Source organism: Mobula birostris, chromosome 28 (assembly GCF_030028105.1).
Source record: "Mobula birostris isolate sMobBir1 chromosome 28, sMobBir1.hap1, whole genome shotgun sequence".
NCBI lineage: Eukaryota > Metazoa > Chordata > Chondrichthyes > Myliobatiformes > Myliobatidae > Mobula > Mobula birostris.
In genome coordinates, this window is record NC_092397.1 from 37,006,449 (window position 1) to 37,027,440 (window position 20,992).

The window sequence follows — 20,992 nt, forward strand, 5'->3', positions numbered from 1 at the left end:
TCACCTGTCAATCTGTTAACTTCCTGAATCCAGCCCGGCAGAGGTACCGTCGTCATCTCCTAACAATTCACCTTCATTCCATGTCTTTTCATTATCATTTCCCTGGTCAGTGATGCCATCTCTCCCTGACTGGCTTACCTTTGGCAAAAGTATATTCACCGGGAAGCACAGGAAAGACACTCCAGTGGTGGCGCTCATCTCACGCACAATGGACAACGATGGTGTTTCTTAGCGTCAATCACACCAGGCACAGGACTTCTCTGAAGGAATTCCTCACATCTGTCCCTTGGGCTCAAACATCTTCAACTGTATCCTCAATGACTTTTCTTTCACTGCAAGATTTGAAGAGTGATATCACAAACACGAGAAAATCTTGAGATGCTTGAAATCCAATTTAAACACACACAAACAGTTGGAGGAACTCAGCAAGTCAGGCAGCATCTGTGGATCAGACGCCATCTGTGTAAAGTTACTATTGTATATGGAGCAGATCGCTCGGCTGTTTTTTTTAAATGCAAAGTGATGTGTGTTTTCAGCATTGTCAGTTTTGGTTTCCAAGTTCATTGTCTCCAGCATGTTCCTCAATTTTTGACACAATCTGATTGAAACATATAAGATTATTAAGGCATTGGACATGCTGGAGGCAAGAAGCATGTTCCCGCTGATGGGCGAGTCCAGAACCAGAGGCCACAGTTTAAGAATATGGGGTAGGCTATTTAGAATGGAGTTGAGGAAAAATTTTTTCACCCAGAGCATTGTGGATATGTGGAATGCTCTGCCCCAGAAGGCGGTGGAGGCCATGTCTCTGAATGCTTTCAATAAAGAGATGGATAGAGCTCTTAAAGATAGCGGAATCAAAGGTTATGGGGACAAGGCAGGAACTGGATACTGATTGATGATCAGCCATGATCACAGTGAATGGTGGTGCTGGCTCGAAGGGCTGAAGGGCCTACTCCTGCACCTATTGTCTATTGTCTAATCCAAACGGCACCAGCCTGTCACACTTCCCAAACCCCACACACCACCAGCACAGTTTGTGGCTGGACTTGTACTGACCAGGACTTTGTCCCTCTCCTTCCAAAAACATCTAATAATAAAGCCCTGCACTCCGGCCGCTCAAATCTACAACAACACTGAGCCTTGGAATCTCTACTTCATGCTAATCAAGGTTGTTTGTTGTTTAACAGAACTACTGTCACAGCAATTCCTACACGCATTCGTAATGTGAATTCTGTCTGCGGAAAACACCTGTTGATCGTATCTGATCCCGGGGCCTCTATATTCAATAATGCTGAACTAACAGAATTATTTTGTGCCATTCTGTTGGCCGTTTTTCAACTGATAAACCTTGTCTCTCCAGGGATTCGGTGTAGCCTGCCGAACGTTCCCAGAGTTTCTTAGTCTTCCCGTTCAAATTAAATAAATTCGTAGAATCAAGCAAACAGAGGACAAAAGTCACGAAGAGCGTCAGTGGATTCGGTCTGATTGTCTGAGAATTTTGCTTATAAATTGAGATTGCAGGATGATGCGTTATCCCAATCATGCCATGGCCAAGGATGTCTCTGAGAAAGTAAGGGCCATTTTGAAAGGGCAGGATGAACAGCCAGAGGTCATGTTCCTTATTAGAACTAACAACAGAGAGACAAAGTCCTGCAAAAAGAATTTAAGGAGTAGGACAGAAAGTTAGGAAATAGTAACTCTCGGCTGGTGATTTCAGGATTATTTCAGGTGTCACATGCTTGCGAGGTAAGATATGGTACGTTGGGACACTTAAATGTGTGGCTAACAATTTGGTGCAGGAGGGAGGGCATCAGGAACACAGATCATTGGGCTCTCTTCCTGGATAAGTGGGACTGGTGTAACAGGGATTGGTTACAGTGAAGGGGAAGTAATATTCTCACAGGGAAGCTTGCTGAAGCCACTCTGACGATTTTTATCATGAGGCATGTGGAGGGGGTTTTGGGATCCAGACCTACCGGTCAGTAAGTAGCATTGAGCGGATGGGGCATTATTTGTGTGGTGTGTTCAGGGATGTTTCCAGAAACAGTATGTAGACGGTCCACCAGGAAGGGAGACAAACTTGGTATGCTATTGGGAAATTAACCTAGCAAGACGATTGGAGTTTAATAGGGAAAGATCTATGGATCTTAATTCTGGAGGGTTGCAGGTGATTATTGATAGGAATATGTTTGGACCTGCAGGTCGATGATTATACATTTGTGAAAGAATTGGGCAAGATTGGTTAAGACAAATGTAGGTCCCCTACAGACAGAAACAGGTGAATTGATTATGGGGAGCAAAGACATGGCAGACCAATTGAATAATTACTTTGGTTCTGTCTTTACTAAGGAGGATATAAATAATCTTCCGGAAATAGTAGGGGACAGAGGGTCCAGTGAGATGGAGGAACTGAGGGAAATACATGTTAGTAGGGAAGTGGTGTTAGGTAAATTGAAGGGATTAAAGGCAGATAGATCCCCAGGGCCAGATGGTCTGCATCCCAGAGTGCTTAAGGAAGGAGCCCAAGAAATAGTGGATGCATTAGCGATAATTTTTCAAAACTCTTTAGATTCTGGACTAGTTCCTGAGGATTGGAGGGTGGCTAATATAACCCCACTTTTTAAAAAAGGAGGGAGAGAGAAACCAGGGAATTATAGACTGTTTAGCCTAACATCGGTGGTGGGGAAACTGCTAGAGTCAGTTATCAAAGATGTGATAACAGCACATTTGGAAAGCGGTGAAATCATCGGACAAAGTCAGCATGGATTTGTGAAAGGAAAATCATGTCTGACGACTCTCACAGAATTTTTTGAAGATGTAACTAGTAGAGTGGATAGGGGAGAACCAGTGGATGTGGTATATTTGGATTTTCAAAAGGCTTTTGACAAGGTCCCACACAGGAGATTAGTGTGCAAACTTAAAGCACACGGTATTGGGGGTAAGGTAATGATGTGGATAGAGAATTGGTTGGCAGACAGGAATCAAAGAGTAGGAATAAACGGGACCTTTTCAGAATGGCAGGCAGTGACTAGTGGGGTACCGCAAGGCTCAGTGCTGGGACCCCAGTTGTTTACAATATATATTAATGACTTGGATCAGGGAATTAAATGCAGCATCTCCAAGTTTGCGGATGACACGAAGCTGGGCGGCAGTGTTAGCTGTGAGGAGGATGCTAAGAGAATGCAGGGTGACTTGCATAGGTTAGGTGAGTGGGCAAATTCATGGCAGATGCAATTTAATGTGGATCAATGTGAAGTTATCCACTTTGGTGGCAAAAACAGGAAAACAGATTATTATCTGAATGGTGGCCGATTAGGAAAAGGGGAGGTGCAAAGAGACCTGGGTGTCATTATACACCAGTCATTGAAAGTGGGCATGCAGGTACAGCAGGCGGTGAAAAAGGCGAATGGTATGTTGGCATTCATAGCAAGAGGATTTGAGTACAGGAGCAGGGAGGTACTACTGCAGTTGTACAAGGCCTTGGTGAGACCACACCTGGAGTATTGTGTGCAGTTTTGGTCCCCTAATCTGAAGAAAGACATCCTTGCCATAGAGGGAGTACAAAGAAGGTTCACCAGATTTATTCCTGGGATGGCAGGACTTTCATATGATGAAAGACTAGATGAACTAGGCTTATACTCGTTGGAATTTAGAAGATTGAGGGGGGATCTGATTGAAACGTATAAAATCCTAAAGAGATTGGACAGGCTAGATGCAGGCAGATTGTTCCCAATGTTGGGGAAGTCCAGAACGAGGGGTCACAGTTTGAGGATAAAAGGGAAGCCTTTTAGGACCGAGATTAGGAAAAACTTCTTCACGCAGACAGTGGTGAATCTGTGGAATTCTCTGCCACAGGAAACAGTTGAGGCCAGTTCATTGGCTATATTTAAGAGGGAGTTAGATATGGCCCTTGTGGCTAAAGGGATCAGGGGGTATGGAGGGAAGTCTGGTGCAGGGTTCTGAGTTGGATGATCAGCCATGATCATACCGAATGGCGGTGCAGGCTCGAAGGGCCGATTGGCCTACTCCTGCACCTATTTTCTATGTTTCTATGTTTGATTAAATCATACGGCAGGGTGACCAAAACAAATCATTCTGGTAGCCAGTGAATCATCTAAGCTCCAGGGTGGAAAAGGTCAATTGTGTAATAAGGACACACTTCAGTAAAAACACTGACACTGTATACCAAGCACACTGAGCTGCCAGAGCACAGCACCGGCCAGTGAGGACACAGACCAGTACAACACCCGGCTCTCTACTACAAAGTTCAAAGCTGAAAGTAAATGTATTATCAAAATACATTTCTGTCACTGTATACAACCCTGAGATTAGTTTTCTTGTGGGCATACTACCAGTTTGTTAGAGCGGTAGGGGAGGGTTAAACTAATTTGGCGGGGTGGGGGGGAGTGTAGGAACATGAGCGAAGGCAGTCAGGATAGGATGGAGGGCAAAAAAGCAAAGATAGCATCCAATTGGACTGTCAGGAAGGGCAGGCAGGTGATAGGACATCACTGCAGCCATTAGGGTGGGTATCAGTGCATGAGGGATGCAGAATCAAAGGGTAGTGATACTGTACTCAAAGTGTTATATCTCTATCCACAGAATATAAGAAATAAGGTGGATGAACATTACCCTATTACAGATTGTCAGATATGATGTCATGGCCATCGCTGAGTCGTGGCAGAAGGATGCTGGCAGTTGGGAGCTAAATGTCCAAGGTTACATGTTGTATCAGAGAGATAGGAAGGTAGGCAGAGGGGCTGGTGAGACTCTGCTGGTAAAGAATGGCATCAATTCAGTAGAAAGATGTGATATTGGACCAGAAGATGCTGAATCATTCTGCGTTGAGTTCAGAAACTGCAAGGGTAAAAGGACACTGATGCAGTTATATACAGGCCTCCAAACAGTAGCCTGGATATGGACCACAGATTACAACAGGAAATAACAAAGACGTGTCAAAAGGGCAATGCTGTGGTAGTCATGGGAGATTTCAACATGCAGATAGTTTGGGAAAATCAGATTGGAAATTGATCTCTGGAGAGTGAGTTTGTTGAATACCTGCAAGATGCTTTTTTTAGAACAGGGATGAGCTACATTAGATTGGGTGTTATATAATGAACCTGAGGTGATTAGGGAGCTTAAGGTAAAAGAATCCTCAGGAAACAGTGATGACAATTTGATTATGTTCAACTTGAAATTTGATAGGAAAAATGTAAAGTCTGACGTATCAGTATTTCAGTGAAATAAAAAAAATATTACAGTGGTATGAGAGAGGAGGCGGCCAAAGTAAATTGGAAGCAGATGCTGGCAGAGATCAAGCACAGAAGTAGTGGTGTGAGTTTGTGGGATAGATTTATTCCAAAAAAATGAAGAAATACTCAAATAGCAAAATGCGGTTGATAAGGGAAGTCAAAGCTAATGTAACAGCAAAAGAAAGTGCATCCAACAGTGAAAAAAAAATAGTGGTAAGACAGAGGATTGGGAAGCCTTTAAAAGATTACAGAAAGAATAATAGGAGGGAAAAGATGAAATGTGAAAACAAATAGCAAACAATATCAAAGTGGATAGTAAAAGTTTTTCAAGTATGTTAAAAATAAAACAGAGATGAGAGTGGATATAGGACCGCTGGAATACGAGGGTGGAGAAATAATAACAGGGGGCAAGGAGATGGCAAATGAACTAAATGGATATATTGCATGAGTCTTTGCAGAAGACACTAGTAGTGTGCCGATGTTGAAGGGTGTGAGGGAAGAGAAATGAGTGTAGTTACTATTACAAGTGAGAAGGTGCTCAAAAAGCTGAAAGACCTGACGTGTCACCCGGACCAGATGCACTGCACCCTACAGTTCTGAAAGATATAGCAATAGAGATTGTGAGAGCATTATTAAATATCTTTCAAAATCATTGGACTTTAGTACGGTGCCAGATGACTAGAAAACTGCAAATGTCACTCCACTGTTTAAGATTCCAGGAAAGCAACAGGAAGGAAATTATAGACCAGTTAGCCTGAACTCAGTGGTTGGGAAGTTGTTGGAGTCAATTGTTAAGGATGAAGTTATGAAGTACTTAGAGACACAGAGCAAGATAGGACAAATACTGCATGGTTACCTTAAGGGAAAATCTTGCCTGATGAATCTGTTGGAATTCTTTGAGAAGATTACATGTAGAATGAACTACAACAATTGTTCATCCCACTTTGGCAAAAGAAAAAATCAGGGAAGGTAGTGCACCCATGGCTGACAAGGGAAATTAGGGATAGTATCAATTCCAAAGAAGGAGCATACAAATTAGCCAGAAAAAACGGCTCACCTGAGGACTGGGAGAAATTCAGAGTCCAGCAGAGGAGGACAAAGGGCTTAATTAGGAAAGGGAAAAAAAAAGATTATGAGAGAAAACTGGCAGGGAACATAAAAACTGACTGTAAAAGCTTTTACAGATATGTGAAAAGAAAAAGATTGGTTAAGACAAATATAGGTCCCTACAGACAGAAGCAGGTGATTTGTTTATGGGGAACAAGGTCATGGCAGACCAATTGAATAACTACTTTGGTTCTGTCCTCACTAAGGACGACATAAATAATCTTCCGGAAAGAGTAGGGGACCGAGGGTCTAGTGAGATGGAGGAACTGAGGGAAATACCTGTTAGTAGGGAAGTGGTGTTAGGTAAATTGAAGGGATTAAAGGCAGATAAATCCCCGGGGCCAGATGGCCTGCATCCCAGAGTGCTTAAGGAAGTAGCCCAAGAAATAGTGGATGCATTAGTGATAATTTTTCAAAACTCTTTAGATTCTGCACTAGTTCCGAGGATTGGAGGGTGGCTAATGTAACCGTGCTTTTTAAAAAAGGAGGAGAGAGAAACCGGGGAATTATAGACCAGTTAGCCTAACATCGGTGGTGGGGAAAATGCAAGAGTCAGTTATCAAAGATGTGATAACAGCACATTTGGAAAGTGGTGAAATCATCGGACAAAGTCAGGATGGATTTGTTAAGGAAAATCATGTCTGACGAATCTCATAGAATTTTCTGAGTATGTAACTAGTAGAGTGGATAGGGGAGAACCAGTGGATGTGGTATATTTGGATTTTCAAAAGGCTTTTGGCAAGGTCCAACGCAGGAGGTTAGTGTGCAAACTTAAAGCACACGGTACTGGGGGTAAGGTATTGATGTGGATAGAGAATTGGTTGGCAGACAGGAAGCAAAGAGTGGGAATAAAAGGGACCTTTTCAGAATGGCAGGCAGTGACTAGTGGGGTACGCAAGGCTCAGTGCTGGGACCCCAGTTGTTTACAATATATATTAATGACTTAGGTGAGGGAATTAAATGTAGCATCTCCAAGTTTGCGGATGACACGAAGCTGGGCGATAGTGTTAGCTGTGAGGAGGATGCTAAGATGATGCAGGGTGACTTGGATAGGTTAGGTGAGTGAGTAAATTCATGGCAGATGCAATTTAATGTGGATAAATGTGAGGTTATCCACTTTGGTGGCAAAAACAGGAAAACAGATTGTTATCTGAATGGCTGCCGATTAGGAAAAGGGGAGGTGCAATGAGACCTGGGTGTCATTGTACACCAGTCATTGAAAGTCGGCATGCAGGTGCAGCAGGCGGTGAAAAAGGCGAATGGTATGCTGGCATTCATAGCAAGAGGATTCGAGTACAGGAGCAGGGAGGTACTACTGCAGTTGTACAAGGTCTTGGTGAGACAACACCTGGAGTATTGTGTGCAGCTTTGGTCCCCTAATCTGAGGAAAGACATTCTTGCCATAGAGGGAGTACAAAGAAGATTGACCAGATTGATTCCTGGGATGGCAGGACTTTCATATGATGAAAGAGTGGATCGACTAGGCTCATACTCTCTGGAATTTAGAAGAATGAGGGGGGATCTTATTGAAACGTATAAAATCTGAAAGGGATTGGACAGGCTAGATGCAGGAAGATTGTTCCTGATGTTGGGGAAGTCCAGAATGAGGGGTCACAGTTAGAGGATAAAGGGGAAGCCTTTTAGGACCGAGAATCGGAAAAACTTCTTCACACACAGAGAGTGGTGAATCTGGGGAATTCTCTGCCACAGGAAACAGTTGAGGCCAGTGCACTGGCTATATTTAAGAGGAAGTTAGATATGGCCTTTGTGGCTAAAGGGATCAGCGGGGGTATGGAGGGAAGGCTGGTGCAGGGTTCTGAGTTGGATGATCAGTCATGATCATACTGAATGGCGGTGCAGGCTCGAAGGGCCGAATGGCCTACTCCTGCACCTATTTTCTATGTTTCTATGTTTCTAATCGATAAAGGGGATGCAGTCCCTGTTCTATATTTGTACTTTTAGAAGGCCTTTGACAAAGTGCCATATATGAGGCTGCTTACCACATTAAGAGCCCATGGTATTACAGGAAAGTTAAAAGCATTGACTGATTGGTAGAAAGCAGTGAGTGGTAATAGAAGGATCCTTTTCTGGTTGGTTGCCAGTAAGTAGTGGTGTTCTGCAGGGGTCAGTGTTATGACCGCTTCTTTTTTATGCTGTATATCAATTATATAGATGAACAAATAGATGGCTTTGTTGTCAAGTTTGCAGATGATATGAAGTCTGGTGGAGGGGCAGGTAGTGTTGAGGAAATGGGTAGGCTGCAGATGGACTTAGATCAGGAGATGAGCAGGAGAGTAGCGAATGAAATACAATGTCAGAAAATACATGGTCATGCTCTTTGGTAGTAGAAATAAAAGTGCAGACCTTTTTCTAAATGGGCAGAAAATCCAAAAATCAGAGATGCTAAGGGAATTGGCAGTCCTCGTGCAGGACAACCTAAAGGTTAACTTGCAGATAGAGTTGGTGATGAAGGCGGCAAATACTATAATTACCATTCCTTTCAAGGGGTCTCAAATATAAGACCAGGGATGTGATGCTGAGGCTTCATGAGGCTCTGGTGAGACCTCACCTTGAGTACAGTGAGCTCTGGGTCCGAACTCGCTGGAATTTAGAAGGATGAGGGGGTATCTCATTGAAACCTTTCAAATGTTGAAAGGCTGAGACAGAGAAGATGTGGAAAAGATGTTTTCCATTTTCCATGGCGAGGGAGTCTAAGACAAGTGGGCACAGCCTCAGGGTAGAGGGGCGCCCATTTAAAACAGAGATGCAGAGACATTTCTTTAGCCAGAGTGTGATGAGTGCACATGCAGCCTGTTACAGCCGCTCTGACTAGTTTTCTTACCTTTTCCTTCTTACTTTTTTTTTAAACTTACATTACTTGTTGTATTTTTTCTTTTCACGGTAACACGTTGAAGCTGCACCCTCTCTAACATGCTGGTGGAGAGAGTTTTATTTGAGTTTTTAGTGCTGGAAATAGTTACATTCGGACACGTCTCATTAGCAGGGCAGCAGTATGGTCGTTTTGTTTATTCCAGGGACCAGCTGATTGCGCTTATGGCGACCGGTTTACCGAACAGAGTGGCGGACACACCTGCTGAAATCTGGAGGAAAACACACAGAGGATGCAGACGGGGATCACAAAGGTGAGGAAAGAGGACCGGGTCGAGACAACAGACACTTATGGAGGAGAGGAGTTCGGTGGGTAATAAAATCGATGAGTTGACGGCGCTAGCCAGGAGTCAGAGGACATTTCGGGAGAGCAGTGTTATGTGTTTTACTGAAACGTGGCTGCACGAGGACATACCCGACCAAAACGTTTCCATAAAGGGCTTCCAGACCCTTGAGGCTGACCGGAAGTGCACTGAGCACGGTAAGCGTAAAGGAGTTGGGGGCTTGCTGTTCTGGTTAACAACGGATGGTGCAATCCTGGTCATATTGCGATCGAGGAACGTGTTTGTAGCCCGGACATTGAACTTTTTGCTGTTGGACTCCGGCCATATTCCACCGCGATACAACTGGGCGTCATGGGAGGTTGTTCCTGACTGTGACCATCGAACATTGCAGCTCCTCCCGTGCAGGGTCAGACACCCTGAGCCAATAGGCTGGTCCTGGACTCATTTCCATCTGGCATAGTTTGCATATTGTTGTTTGATTGTTTGTGGTTTTTGTATTGCTATATTTATGTTCTATTCTTGGTTAGTGCAGCTGTAACGAAACCCAATTTCCCTCGCGATCAATAAAGTATATCTATCTATCTGCCTATGAATTTGTGGAATTTATTACCAGAGGCAGCTGTGAAGGACAGGTCGTTGGGTGTATTTAAGGCAGAGCTGGATAGTTTCTTGATTGGATGGGGCATCAAAGGTTTCGGGGAAAAGACCAAGGAGTGAGGCTGAGGAGGAGAAACAAGGGTCAGCCATGATTGAATGGTGGGGCAGACTCGATGGGCCAAATGGCCTAATTCTGCTGCTATGTCTTATGGTCTTACTCAGATAATCCAACAACCACAACATAATCAATGAGACACCGCACCCAACTCGGTCACCAAATAACCAATGTGTAAACAACAACATGTGCAAATACAAGAGAGAAAATAATAATAATCATAAAGAAATGAGAAATAAATAGAGAACATAAGATACAGAAGTCGTGAAAGTGAGTCCATAGATTGTGGGAAACAGTTCAGTGATGAGTTGTGAAGTTAAATTGATTATCTCCACTGGTTCTGGTTTAAGGTGACACTGGTGAATCTCTTTTTCTAGTAAATGAATAGCCTGTAACTTCCCTTTGGACTTGGAGGCAATTTGATGTGGCAGAACAGAGGTGAGGCAGCGGACCCGTCACTGAGAGTGAGGAAGACACGAAGTTCGTTTGATTTAAACGCCGGGCCCAAATGGAAAAGTCAGGTACAGGCCAAATGGAGGCAGCGGGGACCAGGCCCCAGATCGTATCGAAGCGACTGAACCCAGTGTTTGGATGATGATTTCGGTGCCAGGCAGATTGAAATGGTCAGTGTGTTGGGCCCGAGGCCAGGGATGAGCCGGTTCAGCTCGCTGCTCCATTCTGCGCTGAACTAAGCATCTGTGGATGGACTCTCTGAGGATTTCAGTTCAAAATGCTACAGTATTTACCTGCGTTTATTGTTTGCATGATTTATTTTCCTTTCTGCACTTTGGGTGTTTGACAGTCTTCTTACTTTATTTGAGAGTTCTTTTGGCTTTTTTTTGTTTTATGGCAGCCTGTTTGGAATGAACCTCAAGTTTGTAGAATATAAACATATTTCGATAATAATTGTACTTTGAACTTTGGTTCAGAGATAAAATAAGGTCAAAAATTTAACAAAACTCAAAACTGATGATCTTTTAATTACAGGCCAGGATGCAGAAGAGTGGAAAATGACAAATATTCTTCCCCTTTTTAAGAACTTCAATCGGGACAAGACAGGAAACTATACCCTGGTGACTCTTACATTAGTGGTAGGGATATTCTTGGAAATGATCTTTAAAGATAGGATCAACTTGTATCTGAGAAAGCATAAACACATTCAGAGTAGCCAAAATCTCTTTGCATGGGCAACATCAAGTCTTGCAAACTTGGTTCAACTTTTAAAGTGAGAAATTCAATTACTGAGGGCCGGTTAGTGGATATAGAACATATGGACTCTGGTGAAGCTTTCAACAAGGGTCCTGATCGAAAGCAAGAAGGCATACGGGCTGAATAGATATTTGGTAGAATATATTCAAAGTGTAGCTTGGTCAGAGAACACAGAAGGTAATGGTTGAGGGGTGTGATTCTGACTGGAGACCTGTGAACAGTGGTGCCCCACAAGAATCAGTGCTGGGAATTCTGCTCTTTGTGAAGTGATTTGGATGAAAATGAAGCTGGTCTGATTTGTAGGTCTGCAGAGACACAGAAATTAGTAGAGCTGTGGATACAGTTCAAGGTTCACACAGGATAGACAGAGACATAGGCATACTTTATTGATCCAGAGGGAAATTGAGTTTCGTTACAGCTGCACCAACCACGAATAGAGCATAAATATAGAAATACAAAACCACAAGCAATCTAACAACAATATGCAAAATGTGCCAAATGTAAATAAGTCCAGGACCAGCCTGTTGGCTCAGGGTGTCTGACCCTCCACGGGAGGAGCTGCAAAGTTCGATGGCCACAGTCAGGAACAACCTCCGATGACGCCCAGTTGTATCGCGGTGGAATATGTCCGGAATCCAACAGCAAAAAGTTCAATATCCGGGCTACAAACATGTTCCTCGATCGTAATATGACCAGGATTGCACCATCCGTTGTTAACCAGAACAGCAAGCCGCCAACTCTTTTACGCTTACCGCTCTCAGTGAACTTCCGGTCAGCCCGAACGGTCTGGAAGCCCCCCATGGAAAAGTTTTGGTCGGGAATGTCCACGTGCAGTCCAAGTGGAGAACTCCTCTTCTCCATAAGTCTCTGTTGTCTCGACCCGGTCCTCTTTCCTCAATCAGGATTCAGCAGAATATAGACCAGCTGTGAATGCGGACAGAGAAATGGCAGATGAGCCAAAGAACTTTGGGAAGTCAGATTTCAGAGGTTTTCTTTGGAATTCCTCTCCCTGTTGGAGTAGTTGAAATGGCATTTATGGCAATGACAAGCTCCACCTCAAGATGTGGGAGATCAGGGAGTCAGTCAGTGTCCCCGACAACGTCACATCAGGGAAATGCACCATCTGCAGCTCCTGACTGACCGTGTGAAGGACACTGAGCTGGAGATGGACAGATCGAGAGTTTCCAGGATGCTGAGACCACAGATTCAGTGAGTTGGTCACACCTGAGGTCAGGCTGCAGATAGTTTAGTGACCACCATGACTGGAAAGAGGAAGGGACAGACAGTGCAATGTCTCCCTGTGGCTGTACACTCCTTTGAATATCCCTGAGAGGATGACAAACCAGAGCACAGCAGCCCTTCAGGTCGGTGGTACTGACAGCCCGGTCTGATGCTCTGCGTGAGGAAAGGACAAGCAGAGCAGTAATGACAGCACTCTCACAGTACAGGGGACATGCAGAAGATTCTGTGGCAGCAATAGAGATGCCAGGATAATGGGTCGCCTGCTGGGTACCAGGGTCAGGTATCTCTGAGATATGCAGGAATTCCAAAAGATAGACTTGCCGGTAGAGTCGGTGGTGAGGAAGCCAAATGCAATGTTAGCATTCATTTCCAGAGGACTACTGCACAGAAGCAAGGATGTAATGCTGAGGATTGATGAGGCATTGGTCTGATCACACTTGGAGTATTGTGAACTGTTTTGGACCCCTTATCTTAAAAAAGTATGTGCTAGCATTGGAAAGGGCCCAGAGGAGGTTCACAAGAATGATCCCAGCAATGAAAGGGTTAATGCATGGGGATGTTTGATGGCTCTGGGCCTGTCTGTACTCACTGGAGTTTAGAAGAAAGAGGGGATCTCATTGAAACCTATCAAATATTGAAAGGCTGAGATAGCGTGGCTGTGAAGAGGATGTTTCTGATAGTGGGGCATCTACAACCACAGGGCACATCCTCAGAATACTAGGACATCCTGTTACAACAAAGATATGGAGTAATTTCCTTAGTAAAGGGCAGTGAATCTGAGCAGCCTATGTCAGGGTGCTGTTCATTGAATACAGCTCAGTGTTTAACCCCATCATTCCCACAATCCTGATCAATAAGCTACAGAACCCGGTCCCTCTGCAACTGGATCCTCGACTTACCAACCGAGAGACCACGATCTGTGCGGATTGGTGATAATATCTCCCCCTCGCTGATGATCAACACTGGTGCACCTCAGGGGTGTGTGCTTAGCCCACTGCTCTACTCTCTATATACCCATGACTGTGAGGCTAGGCATAGCTCAAATATCATCTACAAATTTGCTGATGACACAACCACTGTTGGTAGAAACTCAGATGGAGATGAGAGGGCACAGAGGAATGAGATATACCAGCTGTGGTGTCGCAGCGAGAACATTGCACTCAATGTCAGTCAGACAAAAGAGCTGATTGTCGACCTCAGGAAGGGTGAGACGAGGGAACACGAACCAATCCTCATGGAGGGATCAGAAGTGGAGAGAGGAAACAATTTCAAGTTTCTGGATATCAATATCTCTGAGGATCTAACCTGGTCCCAACATATTCATGCAGCTACAGTACAAAGAGGGCAAGACAGTGGATATATCTCATCAGGAGTTTGAAGATTTTTGGTTTGTCACTTTAAAACACTCAAAAACTGCTATAGGTGTATTCGATGTATAGCATTTATAATACACGTTATTTCTGTTTTTGCACTCTAGTTAATCTACATAATATACATATCCATATACACACATACTGATTTATTTATTCTTTCTTTATTATCAGGTACGGCATTGAACTGCTGCTGCTACATTAACAAATTTCATGACACACGCCGGTGGTAACAAACCTGATTCTGGTTCTGACTCTGAATTCATCCCCACAGACGGCTGAGGCCAATTCACTGGGTATATTTCATGTAGAACTTCTCGACTGTGGGGGCGAAAAGAGGGTCTGAGAGGGTTCAGAGATCTGTCATGATCTCTTATCCCTGGCAGAATGGTGCAGCAGACTGGTGGGCCAAATTGCCTAATTCTGCTACTGTGTTTTATGGTCTGATGGTCTCGGAGCAGCTGCAGGACATTTCAAATGGAAGGCTGAGCAGCCAGACATCGTGGTGGATGGTGCATGTTGGTAATAGCAACGTAGGGAGCAGGAGGGTTGTGTTCCTGTGCAGTGAATTTAAAGAAATAAGACAGAAACAAAGAAACAGTAAGCTGTGTGTTACTCCTAATGACACTTGTTAGTGCAGGGAGATATAGAAAGATACCACTGATGAATGTGTGGCCGAGGAGCTAGTGCAGGGCAAGAGATTTAGTTTGATCGATCAATGGGGATAACTCCTAGGGATGATTGACAGAAACTGTTCACTCCCTCGGGTCTTCATGGGAAGGAACAGTTTTCTCCCTCCTGAAACTGCAGGGAATAGTTTTAACGTTACAGGTCGGAGGTTTAAAGAGGATCTGAAGGGTGTGGTGATGGAGGTGGATAAAATTATCTGAGACATACATTGTTTAGAGAGACAGAGACAGTTTCCCTCGGTATAGGCGTAAATCTAAAGGGAATAGTTTTAATGTGACGGGGGAAGTTTTAAAGGGGATCTGCAGGGTACATATTACACACAAGAGAATTGCTGGTATTCCAAATGAGCCGACAGAGGAGGTGGTGGAGGCAGAAACACACAAAGTCTCTGTTCACAAACACTTCTCAGGAACCTATCATTCATTGTGGACATCCTGCCCTGGTTGAACTTCCAGGTGCTGGGTCCATTGTTGTTTTCCATCTGTACCTTATTAATGATCTGGATGAGAATGTGTTGAACTGGATCAGGAAGTTTGCAGATGACACCACGATTAGTGGTGCAGTGGACAGTGAGGAAGGCTAACAAATCTTGACATGTGATGTGGACTCGCTGGAACAGTGGCAGATGGAATTTAATACACACAAGTATGAGGTGTTTTTGAACATAGGATTAATGAGAGAAATGTGTGGTTTAAAGACGATCTGACGAAAACTGTCCTCTTTCCCCTTTCCCCAGAAGGAGGTTACAATCTGGAACACACTGCCTGAGGGGGTGATGCAGGCTGGTGTTTAAGGACAACTTAGATTAGTATTTGAATCACCAAGGCAGGGTAGGAGACAGACCAAGTGCGATGGATTTTTGTTGGACAAAGGTATTAATAGTCACACAGTGAACCAAACCCCTCAAAAGGTGACCAAGATGCTCCCATCCTCTGTGCACCCTGTACTTTTACATGGGAATTTGGTGAAGTACTCTGGGTGATATTAGGAGAGATGTCTCACAGCTTGGTCACGGTGGGAGGGTGCAAATGTCTTCTCAGAGGATAAGGGGTTCAGTGGAACAAGCTCACAGCTGAGAATGAAGGTGACAAGCCCCAGTGCATTGGAGGACTGCTGTGGTCAGGGTTGTACAGGATAGAAACAGACCCTCTGGCCCATCACATTTATGTTCCCCATCATGCACAGCTGTAATAATCCCACTTTCCTGCATTAGTTTCATATCCCTCTGGGCCTTGCTCACTGAAGCCCCTGTGCATGTGCCTCTAATATTGTTACACAGTTCCCTGTATGTGGCATCACAGGTAGACAGGGTTGTGTGTTCTACTTGCCTTGTCAGCCAAAGAACTGCCTCTCATTAAAGTAGGACAAAACTGTTTAAAGACAGATTCAAAGGGGATCTGAGGGGTAAATATTTCACCGAGAGAATAGCTGGCAGCCGGAATTAACTCCCAAAATAGAGTCACTGGTTTATACAGAAATGAAACAGTCCCTTCGGTACAACTCATCCCCGCCGACCAAGTTGTCGACCTGAACTCGGCCCATCTGCCTGCATTAGGGCCGTATCCCTCTCAACCTTTCCCATCCATGTGACTGTGCAAATATGTTTTAAATATTGTACCTGAGGCAGAGAGCCGGTGCAGTGAGGCGCTGACAGACACTCACTATTCCGCGGGCAGGAAGAGGAGAGGCGGATCCCACCGCGAAGCCGAAACCCCAACAAGTGGAGACTGACTCCACCATCTCGGACTTCCCACCTGGTTCCCGTGCTCGGCCGTTTCCAAGGAAACGTCAACGGTGATGGCGGGACCGCGTTGCGTCACTCGACGGTGTTTCATGTGCTTGGAGGGGGCAGAAGGAGCTGTCAATCAGTGGAGCCTTCCAAATAGAGTCGGTTGTGGGGAGGGTGGGAGGTTTCCCACCCGCACCTCCGGGAATTGACTGTGTTACAGACTGTAATATACACATTTTAGTTTGACTTCGGTCTTATAAATATTTAATGTTTCCATTTTGTATATTTTTGTGTGGATAATCGTCTATAATTTTCGATAAAAAACGTTGGAACTAGATCACTGAACCCTTCATGAAAAAAAAGAACGTCACCGAAAAATATCGTCAAAGCCAAAATAACTTGTACCCAAAGTAACTTGTCATCACAGAACGCATATGTCACCATATAGTTCAAAGTTCAAAATAAAATTTATTCTCACAGAACATACATGTCACCACATTCAACCCTGAGGTTCATTTTCTGCGGGCATTAGTAGCAAATCTATAGAATAGTAACTGTGAACTGGAAATGTGAGGAACTATAAACTGTAAACAAACAGTGCAAATTCAGAAAAATAAATAGCAATAAATAATAAGCATGAATAACTATATAACATAATCCTTAAGTGAGTCTGAAATGAGGGTAACTATCCTTTTTTGTTCAAGCCCCTGATGGCTGAGGAGTAGTAACAGTTCTTGAACCTGGTGGTGCGTGTACTGAAGTATCTGTACCTTCTACCTGATGGCAGCAGTGAGAAAAGAGCATTGCCTGGGTGGTGAGAATCTTTGATGATGGATGCTGCTTTCCTATGGCTATATTTCATGTAGATGTGCTCAGTGGTTATGAATATAATACCTGTAATGTAGCTGGGCTGAAACCACTAGCTTTGTGGGAGTTTCCACTCAAGGGCACTGGTGTTCCTATACCAGGCCGTAATGCAGCCAGTCAGCACATTTTCCACCACACGTTTATAAAAGCTTACTAAAGTTTTCGATGACATACTGAACCTCTGCAGAGTCCTAAGGAAGTAGAGGTGCTATTGTGGTTTCTTCACAATAATATTTATATGATGAGTCCGGGACAGGTCCTCTGAGAGAGCGACAGACATCAATTTAAAGTCACTGACCCTCACCACCTCTGATCATCCTTTGATTACTGGCTCAGGTACCTCCGGTTTCCCCTCCTAAAGTCTACAATCTGTCCCTTGGTCTTACTGACATCGATTGAGAGGTTGTTGTTATTATGCTACTCAACCAAGTTTTCAGTCTCCCTACTGCATGCTCATTCATTACCACCTTCAATACAGCCCATGATAGTTGTGTCATCAGCAAACTTTAGTTATTTTAGTTATTTAGTTATTTAGTCATACTTTATTAATCCTGGGGGAAATTGATTTTTGCTACAGTTGCTCCATAAATAATAACTAGTAATAGAACCATAAAAAGTTAAATAGTAATATATAAATTATGCCAGTAAATTATGAAAGAAGTCCAGGACCAGCCTATTGGCTCAGGATGTCTGACCCTCCATGGGTGGAGTTGTAAAGTTTGATGGCCACAGGCAGGAATGACTTCCTATGACGCTCAGTGCTGCATCTCAGTGGGATGAGTCTCTGGCTGAATGTACTCCTGTAGTGGATGGGAGACATTGACAAGATGGCATGCAACTTAGACAGCATCCTATTTTCTGACACCACCCTGAGAGAGTCCAGTTCCATCCCCACAACATCACTGGCCTTACGAATGAGTTTGTTGATTCTGTTGGTGTCTGCCACCCTCAGCCTGCTGCCCCAGCACACAACAGCAAACATGATAGCACTGGCCACCGCAGACTTGTAGAACATCGTCCGGCAGATGTGAAAGGACCTCAGTCTCCTCAGTAAATAAAGATGGCTCTGGCCCTTCTTGTAGACAGCGTCAGTGTTCTTTGACCAGTCCAGTTTATTGTCAATTCCTATCCCCATGTATTTGTAATCCTCCACCATGTCCATACTGAGCCCCTGGACGGAAACAGGGGTCACCGGTACCTTAGCTCTCCTCAGGTCTACCACCAGCTTCTTAGTCTTTTTCACATTAAGCTGCAGATAATTCTGCTCACACCATGTGACAAAGTTTCCGACTGTAGCCCTGTAGTCAGCGTCATCACCCTTGCTGATGCATCCGACTATGGCAGAATCATCCCAAAACTTCTGAAGATGACAAGACACTGTGCAGTAGTTGAAGTCCGAGGAGTAAATGGTGAAGAGAAAGGAAGACAAGACAGTTCCCTGCGGAGCCCCATATACAAACACCATATACAAACTTGTATATGGTGTTGGAGCTGTACTCAGCCACACAGTCATAGGTGTAAAACGAGTAGAGCTTGGGGCTCAGCACATTTCCTTGTGGGACTCCTGTGCTGATAGAGATTGTGGAGTAGATGTTTTTGCCAATCCAAACTGACTGGGGTCTGTAACTGAGGAAATCCAGGATCCAATTACACAAGGGGGTATTGAGGCCCAGGACTGGGAGTTTACTGATTAGTTTTGAGAGGATGACAGTGTTAAATGCTGAGCTGTAATTAATAAAGGGCGTCCAGATGTTTTCATCTTTGCTATATAGATGTTACTGAGTGGTGTGAAGAACCAAAAAGACAATATCTGCTTTTTGTTTCAGTAGGTCAATTGGAGAGGATCCAAGTCACCATTCAGACAAGAGCTGATATACTTCAACACCAGCCTCTCAAAACACTTCATCACTGTGGATGTGAGTGCCACTGGGCAGTAATCATTTAGACAGGTTACCACCGATATGATTGAAGCTTCCTTGAAGTGGGTGGGTTCCACACACTGCCAGATCGAGCAGCTGAAGATATCCAGCACAGGTATTCAGTTCTCATTAAAGTCTCATTCAGACTGGGTGCTTTCCTTGAATTCACTCTCTTTAAGGCAGCTTCCATGTGATCTTCAGGTACTGAGACCAAATGACCATTAGGAGACATGGGGCGCGCGATGGTTCCTCCCTCTTCTGGTAGTCAAAGTGAGCAAAGGAGGCATTGAGTCATCTGGAAGTGAAGCTCTGCTGCCCCCTTTGTCACAAGATTTACCTTTACAGGAGGTTCTGGCAGTCAAACCTTACCACAGCTGTCAAACGTCCCTCTTTTATTCCAGCCGAGTCCGGAATCTCCATTTCACCCGAGAGATGGCTTTCTGGAGATTATACCATTACCTCTTGTAGCATTCTTGATCTCCAGACCTGAATGTGTCTGATCTGCACTCAGCAGGTTCAGGATGTCATTGCTCACTCAGGGCTACTGATTTTGGAAAACCCTGAACGATTTTGCGGGGCACACGCATCCACAGCTGTTTTACTAAAGTCTGTAATGACGCCAGTGTAGTCGTTCAGGTCCTTAGATGAGTTCTTGAACATGGCTCAGTCTACTGACTCAAGGTAATCCTGCAACCGTTCCTCTACCTCCCATGGCCATCCCTTGGTTATCTTGATCTCTGGAGCTTTGCTCTTTAAGTTCTGTCTGTATGCAGGGTGGATGAGCACAGTCAAATGACACGACTTATCGAAATGCAGTCTCAGGAGAGAAAGACAGGCATTCCTTATCATAGTGTAGCAGTGGTCTGGTGTGTTGGGACCTCCAGTGCAACAGGTTCCTACATATAGATGCATTTTCTTTTAGGTATTTACAGAAAAATAAATACAATGGAATTTATGAAAACTATAAACAGCAAAGACTGACAGACAACTAACGTGCAAAAGAAAGCAAATCATGCAAATAATAAAAAAAAAATAAATATTACTGTGAAATTCGGTTGTGGAATACGTGAAAGTGAGTTTGCAGTTTATGAAATCAGTTCAGTGAAGTTACCTACACTGTTTCAAGAGCATGACTGGTGTAGGGTGATAACTCATTCTGAACCTGGTGGTGTGGGACCTAAGGCTCTTGTACTTCCTTCCCTACGGCAGCATTGTGAAGAGAGCATAACTTGGATGAAGGATGTAGTTGAAGATGGATGCAGTTTTCTGTAGAAGTGCTACTTGTAAATGTACTGAATGCTGGGGAGGGCTTTGCCTGTGAACTGGGATGTATTCACTACTTCTTGTAGACCTTTCCATTCCTGATCATTGTGTTCCATATCAGGCCATGATGCAACCAGTCAGGATACTCTCCACTGTGCATCTATATAAGTATGTCAAAGTTTTATTTGACATGTCAATTATAATCAAACTTGAGTCGTAGTTGTTCCTTCTATAATGGCAGTTTCGGATTGTCCTGGGACAGATCCACCTCCAGTCCCCTGATGAGGACTCGCTCATGGACCTCCTGTTTCCTCCTCCTGTGGTCAGTGATCAATTCTTTGTCTTTGCTGATGTTGAGTGAGAGGTTGTTGAAGTGGCACCATTCAACCAGATTTCCATCTCCCTCGTGATGACAAATGTTTCACCACCTTTGATTCATCCACCAACAGTGGTGTCATC

General features: G+C 44.1%; 1 long non-coding RNA gene across 1 annotated transcript in view; it reads right to left on the reverse strand.

Moving 5' to 3' along the window:
• The window catches only part of LOC140189093 (uncharacterized), a 95,555-nt gene extending 79,121 nt beyond the window's left edge, over nt 1-16,434 (reverse strand). The window contains exon 1 of the long non-coding RNA XR_011883448.1: nt 16,374-16,434. This is a non-coding gene — a long non-coding RNA (uncharacterized lncRNA). The remainder of the gene's footprint in view (nt 1-16,373) is intronic.
• Nucleotides 16,435-20,992: the final 4,558 nt, after the last annotated feature.